The sequence below is a fragment of the Pristiophorus japonicus genome, unplaced genomic scaffold (genome assembly GCF_044704955.1).
Source record: "Pristiophorus japonicus isolate sPriJap1 unplaced genomic scaffold, sPriJap1.hap1 HAP1_SCAFFOLD_1032, whole genome shotgun sequence".
Taxonomy (NCBI): Eukaryota; Metazoa; Chordata; class Chondrichthyes; family Pristiophoridae; genus Pristiophorus; species Pristiophorus japonicus.
Genome location: NW_027250683.1, coordinates 33598 through 44240, shown reverse-complemented (window position 1 = coordinate 44240; position 10643 = coordinate 33598). Strand labels below are relative to the sequence as shown.

General features: G+C 49.3%; 1 non-coding gene and 1 pseudogene across 1 annotated transcript; both read right to left on the bottom strand.

Moving 5' to 3' along the window:
- Positions 1-327: 327 nt before the first annotated feature.
- LOC139241309 (U2 spliceosomal RNA) lies at positions 328-529 on the bottom strand (annotated as a pseudogene).
- A 1711-nt stretch (positions 530-2240) lies between these two features.
- LOC139241308 (U1 spliceosomal RNA) lies at positions 2241-2404 on the bottom strand. Its single transcript, XR_011588840.1, has one exon. It is a non-coding gene; the product is annotated as a U1 spliceosomal RNA (small nuclear RNA).
- Positions 2405-10643: the final 8239 nt, after the last annotated feature.

Here is a 10643-nt window from a genome sequence, read left to right as displayed (position 1 = left end):
AGCACGTAAGGTCCTGGACGCCCTACGAAAGAAGGAGAGGGTGGACCCTGTCGGGTGGTTCCCTGTGCGGACTGTCGAACTCGTTTGGCAGAACGTCTCATCGCCAGAGCTTTCACACAAGCACCAAGATGTAGCTTGGTTGGCGGTGAGGAGGGCCTTACCCGTCAGAGCGTTCATGCACAGCCGGCGTCTCAACAGCACGGCACGGTGCCCCCGAGTCGGCTGCGGGGCGGACGAGACTGTCACCCACCTACTTCAGGATTGCGCCTTTGCGACGCAGGTCTGGAAAGAGATGGAGTGGTTGCTGTCGAGGTTCATCCCGAGCAGTTCCGTCGCACCGTTCCTGGAAGTACTGCAATACCAAGTTCGTGCCATGAAGGTGGATGGATCAGGCCCGCCACACACCTCTTATTTCCAAAAAGCATAGGAGAATCACCTTCCTGATCCAGGGAGAACCACGTTGGGGGTCATGGTTACTCCCCTGTCAGGTCAGTTACGCATGATCTTAGCCAAAAGGCCGAGAAGCCTTTTGCAGACTGGATTGCGCCAGTCTTTTTTTTTAATGTTTTAATCAGTCTGGTGAATCTTCGCTGCACTCCCTCAATAGCAAGAACGTCCTTCCTCAGATTAGGAGACCAAAACTGAACACGATATTCCAGGTGAGGCCTCGCCAAGGCCCTGTACAACTGCAGTAAGACCTCCCTGCTCCTATACTCAAATCCCCGAGCTATGAAGGCCAACATACCATTTGCCTTCTTTACCGCATGCTGCACCTGTTTACCAACCTTCAATGACTAAAGAACCATGACACCCAGGTCTCGTTGCACCTCCCTTTTTCCTAATCTGTCACCATTCAGATAATATTCTGCCTTCGTGTTTTTGCCCCCAAAGTGGATAAGCTCACATTTATCCACATTATACTGCATCTGCCATGCATTTGCCCACTCACCGAACCTGTCCAAGTCACCCTGCAGCCTCTTAGCGTCCTCCTCACAGCTCACACCGCCACCCAGTTTAGTGTCATCTGCAAAGTTGTAGATATTACACTCAATTCCTTCATCCAAATCATTAATGTATACTGTAAAGAGCTGGGGTCCCAGCACTGAGCCCTGCGGCACCCCACTAGTCACTGCCTGCCATTCTGAAAAGGACCCGTTTATCCCGACTCTCTGCCAACCAGTCGTCTATCCACGTCAGTATATTACCCCCAATACCACGTGCTTTGATTTTACACACCAATGGGACCTTGTCAAAAGCCTTTTGAAAGTCCAAATACACCACATCCACTGGTTCTGCCTTGTCCACTCTACTAGTTACATCCTCAAAAAATTCCATAAGATTTGTCAAGCATGATTTCCCTTTCCTAAATCCGTGCTGACTTGGACCGATCCTGTCACTGCTTTCCAAATGCGCTGCTATTTCATCCTTAATAAATGATTGCAACATTTTCCCCAGCACTGATGTCAGGCTAACCGGTCTATAATTCCCCTCTTTGTCTCTCCCTCCCTTTTTATACCGCAGTGTGGGCTGGCCCCGTGCTGTCCCTGGGCCCCTGTCACCGAACTCAGGCCTCTCCTGGTCCCCGATCACGTCCCTCCACAGTCTCTTACCGCCCCTTCGCCCCGACCTCGTCGCTCCCGCTGTGTGTGCCCACGCGCCAATCAGCGAGCTGATCCAAAATAAGTGTGCTAAGATAGCGACAGATGAATTGAAAGAGATTTGTGGGTTGCAGTTGATTTAACGCTGAAAATGCCCAAGCAATTTGTCCAAAGTAGCAGTGAAGAAAGCTGAATGAACTATGTGGCTAAAGCAAGTGAAAGTGCGTGATGTTCTGCTGAGACCATAGCTTCCGTACTGTGTGGAATTGTGGTCCCCGAGATCCAAGGGAGATCTTAAAGCCAGTGAAATGTGATGTATTAAACGTGAAATATTGTCCGCCTGTTGGATAGTGTGTGTATGACAGCACAGTCCCACACGAGTTGTCCGTCGTCCCCTGTTGGACTGTGTGTGGATGCTGATATGCGGCAGTTGGTCGGAATGGAGGAAGCAACACTTGGACTCGGAGAGTTTTGTGATGGCCTCTTAACGTCTCATACTTCGCAGGGTTAGTGGCCATTTTTATCCGCGCCTCTGTTGGCAATGAAATATAGCTGCTGGAGTTGAAGCCTAGGTTAAGACTGATGAATAGATAATGAACTTAGAAACGGAGATGTTGCTAATTCTGATATTAATTGCAAAGCCAGGGGAGAGCGCGAACGCAGTCCCCCACTACCACAAATTTTGCAGTCGAGTATCCCGCATTTGGGGACATCGCAGGCGTCAGCACACCCGAAGTGCAATGGGCTAGCCTCGTCCTGGGAGAACCACCTTCTTGATCATGGTTACTCCCCTGCCAGGTAAGTATGCTTGATTTTCGCACACAACTGCCTCCCGACATCATCCGCTGCCTCTTAACGTCTCAACGACTCATGTATAAAAAATCATAATGTCCCTTTTCACAAAGTGCTGCTGCTTTGACATGTCCATTCTGCTAAAATATTGCAATGTCTAATGATATATCCCTTGTGAAAACACTGCAGTAACACAGAAGATGCCGTCCTTATTTGCATATTGCCCTTAAAAGGAAATCAAAGCTCCCTCAGTCACATGCCTTCGGGCCAGGGAAAGTTTTCCGCAAATATAATCGCGATGTATATTTATTGCCTGTGAAGTAAATGTTTGTCAAATCTTCATGTGAAAACTAATTCAGAATCTGACGTGTTTGAAAAAGCAATGTTCCAGTTTTGCACAGGGGAAGATCAATAGGGAGGTGTGAGCTTGTGGCCGGGAGTCTTCGTCACAACAACAGCAACAACAAAAACTTGTATTTATATAGCGCCTTGAACGCAGTGAAACGTCCCAAGGCATTTTTTAAAATTTCAAAATATACTTTATTCATAAAAAAATCTGTACAGTACATTCAATGGCATTTCAGTACATTTAGCTGCGGTCAGCAATCCCATACAATACATCTGGGTGCTGACGGCAGTTCCGTTCGTTACATTTCTTGTTTTTCCGTTCAAGTGCAATTCGGTCCAATAAACGGGATACATTGTGGTACATTCACACAAATTACGTTTCATGTGTCACAATCCAGTGCCCGGAATGGGTGACGGTACATTTGCATTTTTCTTTTCAAACATGCATTTCGTAACACACCTTGCATTGTACATGGCGCGACATTGGTGTTTACAGATTTGGTGCTCCATGCACACAAAAAGTAAATTACAAGTACAGCCCGAGGGGGGTTTGTACTGATTCCATCCCCCGGGTTTACCGTGGCGGAAGGGCTTTAAACTGTGGCCCTTCCCCACCGTGCCTTTGCGGCGACTGCACCAATTTTCAGTGCGTCTCTCAGCACGTATTCCTGGATCTTGGATTGCGCCAGTCTGCAACACGCAGACGTGGACATCTCCTTGCTCTGGAAAACCAGCAAGTTTCGGCAAGACCAAAGAGCGTCTTTGACCGAGTTGATGGCCCTCCAGCAGCAGGTGATGTCTGTCTCGGTGTGTGTCCCTGGGAACAGCCCGTAGAGCACAGAGTCCTGTGTTACGGAGCTGCTCGGGATGAACCTCGACAGCAACCACTGCATCTCTTTCCAAACCTGCCTTGCAAAGGCGCAATCCTGAAGGAGATGGGTGACAGTCTCGTCCGCCCCACAGCCGGCCCGGGGGCACCGTGCCGTGTTGCTGAGGCGTCGGCTGTGCATGAACACTCTGATGGGTAAGGCCCTCCTCACCGCCAACCAAGCTATGTCTTGGTGCTTGTGTGAAAGCTCTGGCGATGAGACGTTCTGCCAAACGAGTTCGACAGTCCGCTCAGGGAACCACCCGACAGGGTCCACCCTCTCCTTCTTTCGTAGGGCGTCCAGGACCTTACGTGCTGACCACTGTTTTATGGCCTTGTGGTCAAAGGGGTTTCTTTTGAAAAACTTTTCCACGAAGGACAGGTGGACAGGCATGGTCCAACTGGTGGGGGTGTTTCGCGGCAGCGTGGCCAGACCCATCCTTCGCAACACCGGGGACAGGTAGAACCTCAGCACGTAGTGACACTTGGTGTTTGTGTACTGGGGGGCTGTGCACAGCTTGATGCAGCCGCACACAAAGTGAGGGCCACGTTCGGAACGTCCTTTCCTCCACTGTCCAGAGATTTATACATCGTGTCTCTGCGGACACGGTCCATTGTGGACCTCCAGACAAAGTGGAAGACGGCCCGGGTGACTGCCGCGGTGCAGGAGTGTGAGATGGGCCAGACCTGTGCCACGTGCAGCAACCCCGAGAGCACCTCACTCCTGATGACCAGGTTCTTGCCTGTGATGGAGAGGGAGCGCTGCTCCCAAAATGCCAGTTTCTGTTTGATCTTGGCAATACGCTCATCCCAGTTTTTGGCGCACGCCCCGTCCGCTCCGAACCATATTCCCAACACCTTCAGGAAATCTGGTTGACGGTGAAGGGAATGGAGGCTCGGTCGGTCCAGTGGCCAAAGAGCATGGCCTCGCTCTTGGTGCGATTGACCTTTGCTCCCGAGGCCAGTTCAAACTGGTCGCAGATTGTGAGCGATCTGCGGACCGACTGCTGATCCGAGCAAAAGACGGCGACGTCGTCCATGTACAGGGAGGTCTTGACCTGAGCGCCTCCGCTGCCTGGGATCGTCACCCCTCTAATGCCCGCATCCTTCCTGATGGACTCGGCAAAGGGCTCGATACAACACACAAACAAGACAGATGAGAGAGGACAGCCTTGCCTGACTCCAGATCTGATTGGAAAGCTTTCAGTTTCCCACCCGTTGATTAGAACTGCACGACTGATGTCTGTGTAGAGCAGTTTGACCCAATTGTGGATACCCTCCCCAAACCCCATTTTGGAGAGCACGTCCATCAGGTACGTGTGCGATATCCTGTCAAAGGCCTTCTCCTGGTCTAAGCTGATTAAGCAGGTGTCCACCCTCCTGTCCCGCATGTCGGCGATCGTATCTCTGAGTAGTGCCAGGCTATCAGAGAACTTCCTGCCGGGGACAGCGCAGGTCTGGTCCGGGTGAATCACTTGGACCCATCATGTCACCTTTTTCCAAATGCGCTGTTATGACATCCTTAATAATTGATTCCATCATTTTACCCACTACCGATGTCAGGCTGACCGGTCTACAATTCCCTGTTTTCTCTCTCCCTCCTTTTTTAAAAAGTGCGATTACATTGGCTACCCTCCACTCAATAGGAACTGATCCAGAGTCAATGGAATGTTGGAAAATGACTGTCAATGCATCCGCTATTTCCAAGGCCACCTCCTTAAGTACTCTAGGATGCAGTCCATCAGGCCCTGGGGATTTATCGGCCTTCAATCCCATCAATTTCCCCAACACAATTTCCCGACTAATAAAGATTTCCCTCAGTTCCTCCTCCTTACTAGACCCTCTGACCCCTTTTATATCCGGAAAGTTGTTTGTGTCCTCCTTAGTGAATACCGAACCAAAGTACTTGTTCAATTGGTCTGCCATTTCTTTGTTCCCCGTTATGACTTCCCCTGATTCTGACTGCAGGGGACCTACGTTTGTCTTTACTAACCTTTTTCTCTTTACATATCTATAGAAACTTTTGCAATCCGCCTTAATGTTCCCTGCAAGCTTCTTCTCGTACTCCATTTTCCCTGCCCTAATCAAACCCTTTGTCCTCTTCTGCTGAGTTCTAAATTTCTCCCAGTCCCCGGGTTCGCTGCTATTTCTGGCCAATTTGTATGCCACTTCCTTGGCTTTAATACTATCCCTGATTTCCCTTGATAGCCACGGTTGAGCCACCTTCCCTTTTTTATTTTTATGCCAGTCAGGAATGTATAATTGTTGTAGTTCATCCATGTGGTCTCTAAATGTCTGCCATTGCCCATCCACAGTCAGCCCCTTAAGTATCATTCGCCAATCTATCCGAGCCAATTCACGCCTCATATCTTTTTTTTTAAAAATTTTCGTTGCCAATCTTTCCAATTCTTTGTCAAATCACAAACGCCAGAGGTCACCTTGCACACATCAAGGATCACTCTGCGCCAATGCTCTTAGCCAAAAGGCCTCGAGCCACTGCACCGTTCCTGGAAGTACTGCAATACCAGGTTCGTGCCATGGAGGTGGATGGGTCAGGCCCCCCACACACCTCCGTGGAGGTGGATGGGTCAATCCACCCCACCCTCACGCCTCATATCTTCAAAGTTACCCTTCTTTAAGTTCTGGACCATGGTCTCTGAATTAACTGTTTCATTCTCTATCCTAATGCAGAATTCCACCATATTATGGTCACTCTTCCCCAAGGGGCCTCGCACAATGAGATTGCGAATTAATCCTCTCTCATTACACAACACCCAGTCTAAGATGGCCTCCCCCCTAGTTGGTTCCTCGACATATTGGTCTAGAAAACCATCCCTTATGCACTCCAGGAAATCCTCCTCCACTGTATTGCTTCCAGTTTGGCTAGCCCAATCTATGTGCATATTAAAGTCACCCATTATAACTGCTGCACCTTTATTGCATGCACCCCTAATTTCCTGTTTGATGCCCTCCTCAACATCACTACTACTGTTTGGAGGTCTGTACACAACTCCCACTAACGTTTTTTGCCCTTTAAAGCATGCGAGCATGGCCACTAGCAGAACAGACGAGAGGTACTGTGTTAAGGAATGGTTGGGACAGAGATTCAACATTGTCAAAGCAGCACACAGTTCTCCAGGCAGACAAGGGCAGTCGGGCATGCCCCAACATGCAGTCGAACCCAGAGGGGGAGTTCGACAGAGACAATGGCAAGCTGAACGGTGATTCACGCCATTGCAAGGGACAATGCGGCCAGTAATGGGGCCATCAACAAGTGTTAATGGTGCACTCAAGGACAACAACAGGGGCAGTCAGGGACGATCGACTGGCAAGGGACCTTTTGTTTCAAACTGCAGCTCATGCTGGACGCATAGAGGCACACACTCAGCCGGAGTTTGCAGAGATGAGCAAAATACCTGCAGAAATTGCAGAAATGGACACTAGGGGAAATCGCTGGAAGCTGAAGTTCAGCGAGTTCATGTGGAGCACGTATACAGTTCATACACCAGGACGCCACCGATAATGATGAAAGTGCTCCTCAATGGCATCCCAGTATCAATGGAACTAGACACGGGGGCCAGCCAGTCCCTGATGGGTATCAAACAGTTCGAAAAGTTGTGGGCATCCAAGGCCAGAGGCCAAAATTATCGCCGATTGACGCACAGCTACGGACTTACACAAAGCAGATCATTCCGGTGCTTGGCAGCGCCACGGGAGTCGTGACCCACAAAGATTCGGAGAACAGGTTGCCACTCTGGATTGTCCCAGGGGATGGTCCCGCACTACTGGGGAGGAGTTGGCTTGCTGTCATGAACTGGAAATGGGGCGATGTCAATGCAATTTCCTCTGTGGATCGAGTATCATGCTCACAGATCCTGGACAAATTTGACTCATTATTTCAACCCGGCATCGGCACTTTCATGGGGGCCAAGGTAGTGATTCACATAAACCCGGACGCCAGGCCAGTACACCACAAGGCCAGAGCGGTGCCGTACATGATGCGGGAAAAGATAGAACCACAGTCCCTGTCACAGGTGGGACAGATAGTCGTTGAGGAAAGGGGTGGGTGGGACTGGTTTGCCGCACGCTCCTTCCGCTGTCTGCGCTTGATTTCTGCATGCTCTCGACGATGAGACTCGAGGAGTTCAATGCCCTCCCCGATGCACTTCATCCACTTAGGGCGGTCTATGGCCAGGGACTCCCAGGTGTCGGTGGGAATGTCGCACTTTATCAGGGAGGCTTTGAGGGTGTGCTTGTAACGTTTCCTCTGCCCTCCTCTGGTTCGCTTGCCGTGGACGAGTTCCGAGTAGAGCGCTTGCTTTGGGAGTCTTGTGTCTGGCATGTGAACTATGTGGCCTGCCCAGCGGAGCTGATCGAGTGTGGTCAGTGCTTCAATGCTGGGGATGTTGGTCTGGACAAGGACGCTAATGTTTGTGCATCTGTCCTCCCAGGGGATTTGTAGGATCTTGAGGAGACATCGTTGGTGGTATTTCTCCAGCGACTTGAGGTGTCTACTGTACATGGTCCATGTTTCTGAGCCATACAGGAGGGTGAGTATTACTACATCCCTGTAGACCATGAGCTTGGTGACAGATTTGAGGGACTGATCTTGAAACACTCTTTTCCTCAGGCGGACGAAGGCTGCACTGGCGCACTGGAGGCGGTGTTGCATCTCGTCGTCAATGACTGCTCTTGTTGATAGGAGGCTCCCGAGATCGGGGACGTGGTCCACGTTGTCCAGGGCCACTCGGGTGATTCAGGCTTGTAATGGATGATGGTAAATTCACCTGCGAAACTGTCGGATTCGTGGTCCTGCAGTGCCCCCTGGTGACGTGTATTTATACAGCATCTTTAACATCGTGAAATGTCCCAAGGTACTTCACAGGAGCGATGTCAGTCAAAATTTCACACCGAGCCGCCAAAGGTGACATTAGGGCAGGTGAGAAATGCTCTGTCAAACAGGTAGGTTTTAAGGAGGGTTTTAAAAGAGGAGAGAGACAGTCGGAGAGGTTTAGGGAGGGCGTTCCCGAGCTTGGGGCCCAGGCAGCTGAAGGCACGGCCACCGCTGGTGGAGTGATTAAAATCGGAGGATGGTCAAGAGGCCGGAATTGGAGGAGCGCGGAGATCTCGGGGGGTTGTGGGGCTGGAGGAGGTCACAGAGATAGGGAGGGGGTCGAGGGTCATGTAGGGATTTGAAAACAAAGATTGGAATACTAAAATTGATATCATAGGGCTTCCATTTCATCCGGGGAGAATGTGTACCCACCCAGTTAGAGACTGCAAACTTTCCAGCTTTGAAAAATGTGGGAAAAGGGATGAAGTTCGGCTGATTCAGGTTCATAATGGTTGATGACAAATTCATGTTCGAAACAATGTCAGTTCAGTGGTCTTCTACTGCCCCCTGGTGACTTGTATTTATATAGCGACTTTCAGACAGAAAAACGTTCCAGGGCCCTTCACAGGGGCGTTATCAGACAGAGGTTTGACACAGAGCCACCAAAGGAGATATTAGGACAGGTGACCAAAATCTCGGTCAAAGGGCCATCTCGGAGCGATATCGGACAAAATTTGACATTGAGCCACCTAAGGAGATAATGGCCCCGAAATCCCTCTCGGGGACCTCCCACGGGCAAAGCACTGTAGAATAGAAATAAAATGCCTTACCTTAAGCTACTGCGCGCGCTGGCGATCCCGGTCTGGAGGCCTCTCATGACTGCGCGACGCAGCGTGTTCACGTCGGGACGTCCGCAGGAGTCACGTGGGCCTGGACACCCAATCACAGGTAAGTATTTTCTCATTCACAGTCATAGGAGTTTCGGAAGTTACAAAGCTCCTATTACTATGAATGAGGAAAACCCCAAAATGTACAAACACAACATAAAACATTTAAAAAACACCTCGCACAATACATTCATAGAAATTAAAGTTATTATGCATAATTTTTAAAGAAAAAAAATTGCCAATTTAAAAAAAAAGTTAGGGTTCGGGTTTAAAATAACATTACCTGAGTGGGCAGGGTTTTAAGATGTAGAAGTTTTAATGTTTTTAATTTTAATCATGTTTTTGATAGGTTTTTAAACTCTTACGCCTGTAACAGTAGTCTAGGCGCCTGCTTTTACCAGACGCAAGAGTTTTGAGGACATTTGCCGGGCAAGATCTGCGAAAATCCCGCAATCTTGCTCAAGAAATGTCCTTGCTCCCGAGATATCTGTGATCTGTCCGTAGAAACTTCGTACGGATCCGTGACGTCGGAATTTCTACCCCATTACCTCCTTAGGAGATATTGGGCCTGAAATCCCGGCCTCCCCAGGGTCTGTACGGAGTGTGTACGGACCCGGGAAAATATCGGAAAAGCCCGTTTTCGGCACGCGATGCGCATGCGCCAAAAGCCAGTTTTTCCGATCTGTCACGTTTTAGCTTGACACATTGCACGCATCCCCGCAGCCAGGACATCCACGCGGGCGAGATTGAGCTATTTGCCCATCTCTTGCCCAGCGAATGTCCTTCAAACTCTTGCGCCTGGTAAAAGCCGGCGCATAACCTACTTTCAGCAGCGTAAAAGTTTTAAAACGTATAAAAAACATGTAAAACAACATTTAAAAACACATTTTTATGTTAAAATGTCTGCTAAGGTAAGTTTATTTTAAACCCGAATTACACTTAAAAAAAAACCAAATTTTTTTTTTAGAACACATTTCATTGACTTTAATTTAAATTAATGTTAAACATGTGAAGTGTTTAAAAAAATTTGTTATCGTGTATTTGGGTGTTTGGGTGTTTGGGAGGGTGGGGGTGGGGGGGGGTTTCTCATTCATAATAATGGCCCAGAAATCCCGCCCTCACGGGTGGAGAAAGATTGCAAAGTGCTGCAGTACAGACGGACCTGACGCTCCTGGTGCATGAAGCACAAAAAGTTTGTCTGCAGGGACAGCAAGTGATCAGGAAGGCCAATGGAATGTTGGTCTTTATTGCAAGGGGGATCGAGTATAAAAGCAGAGAAGTCCTGCTACAACTGTGCAGGGTATTGGTGAGGCCAC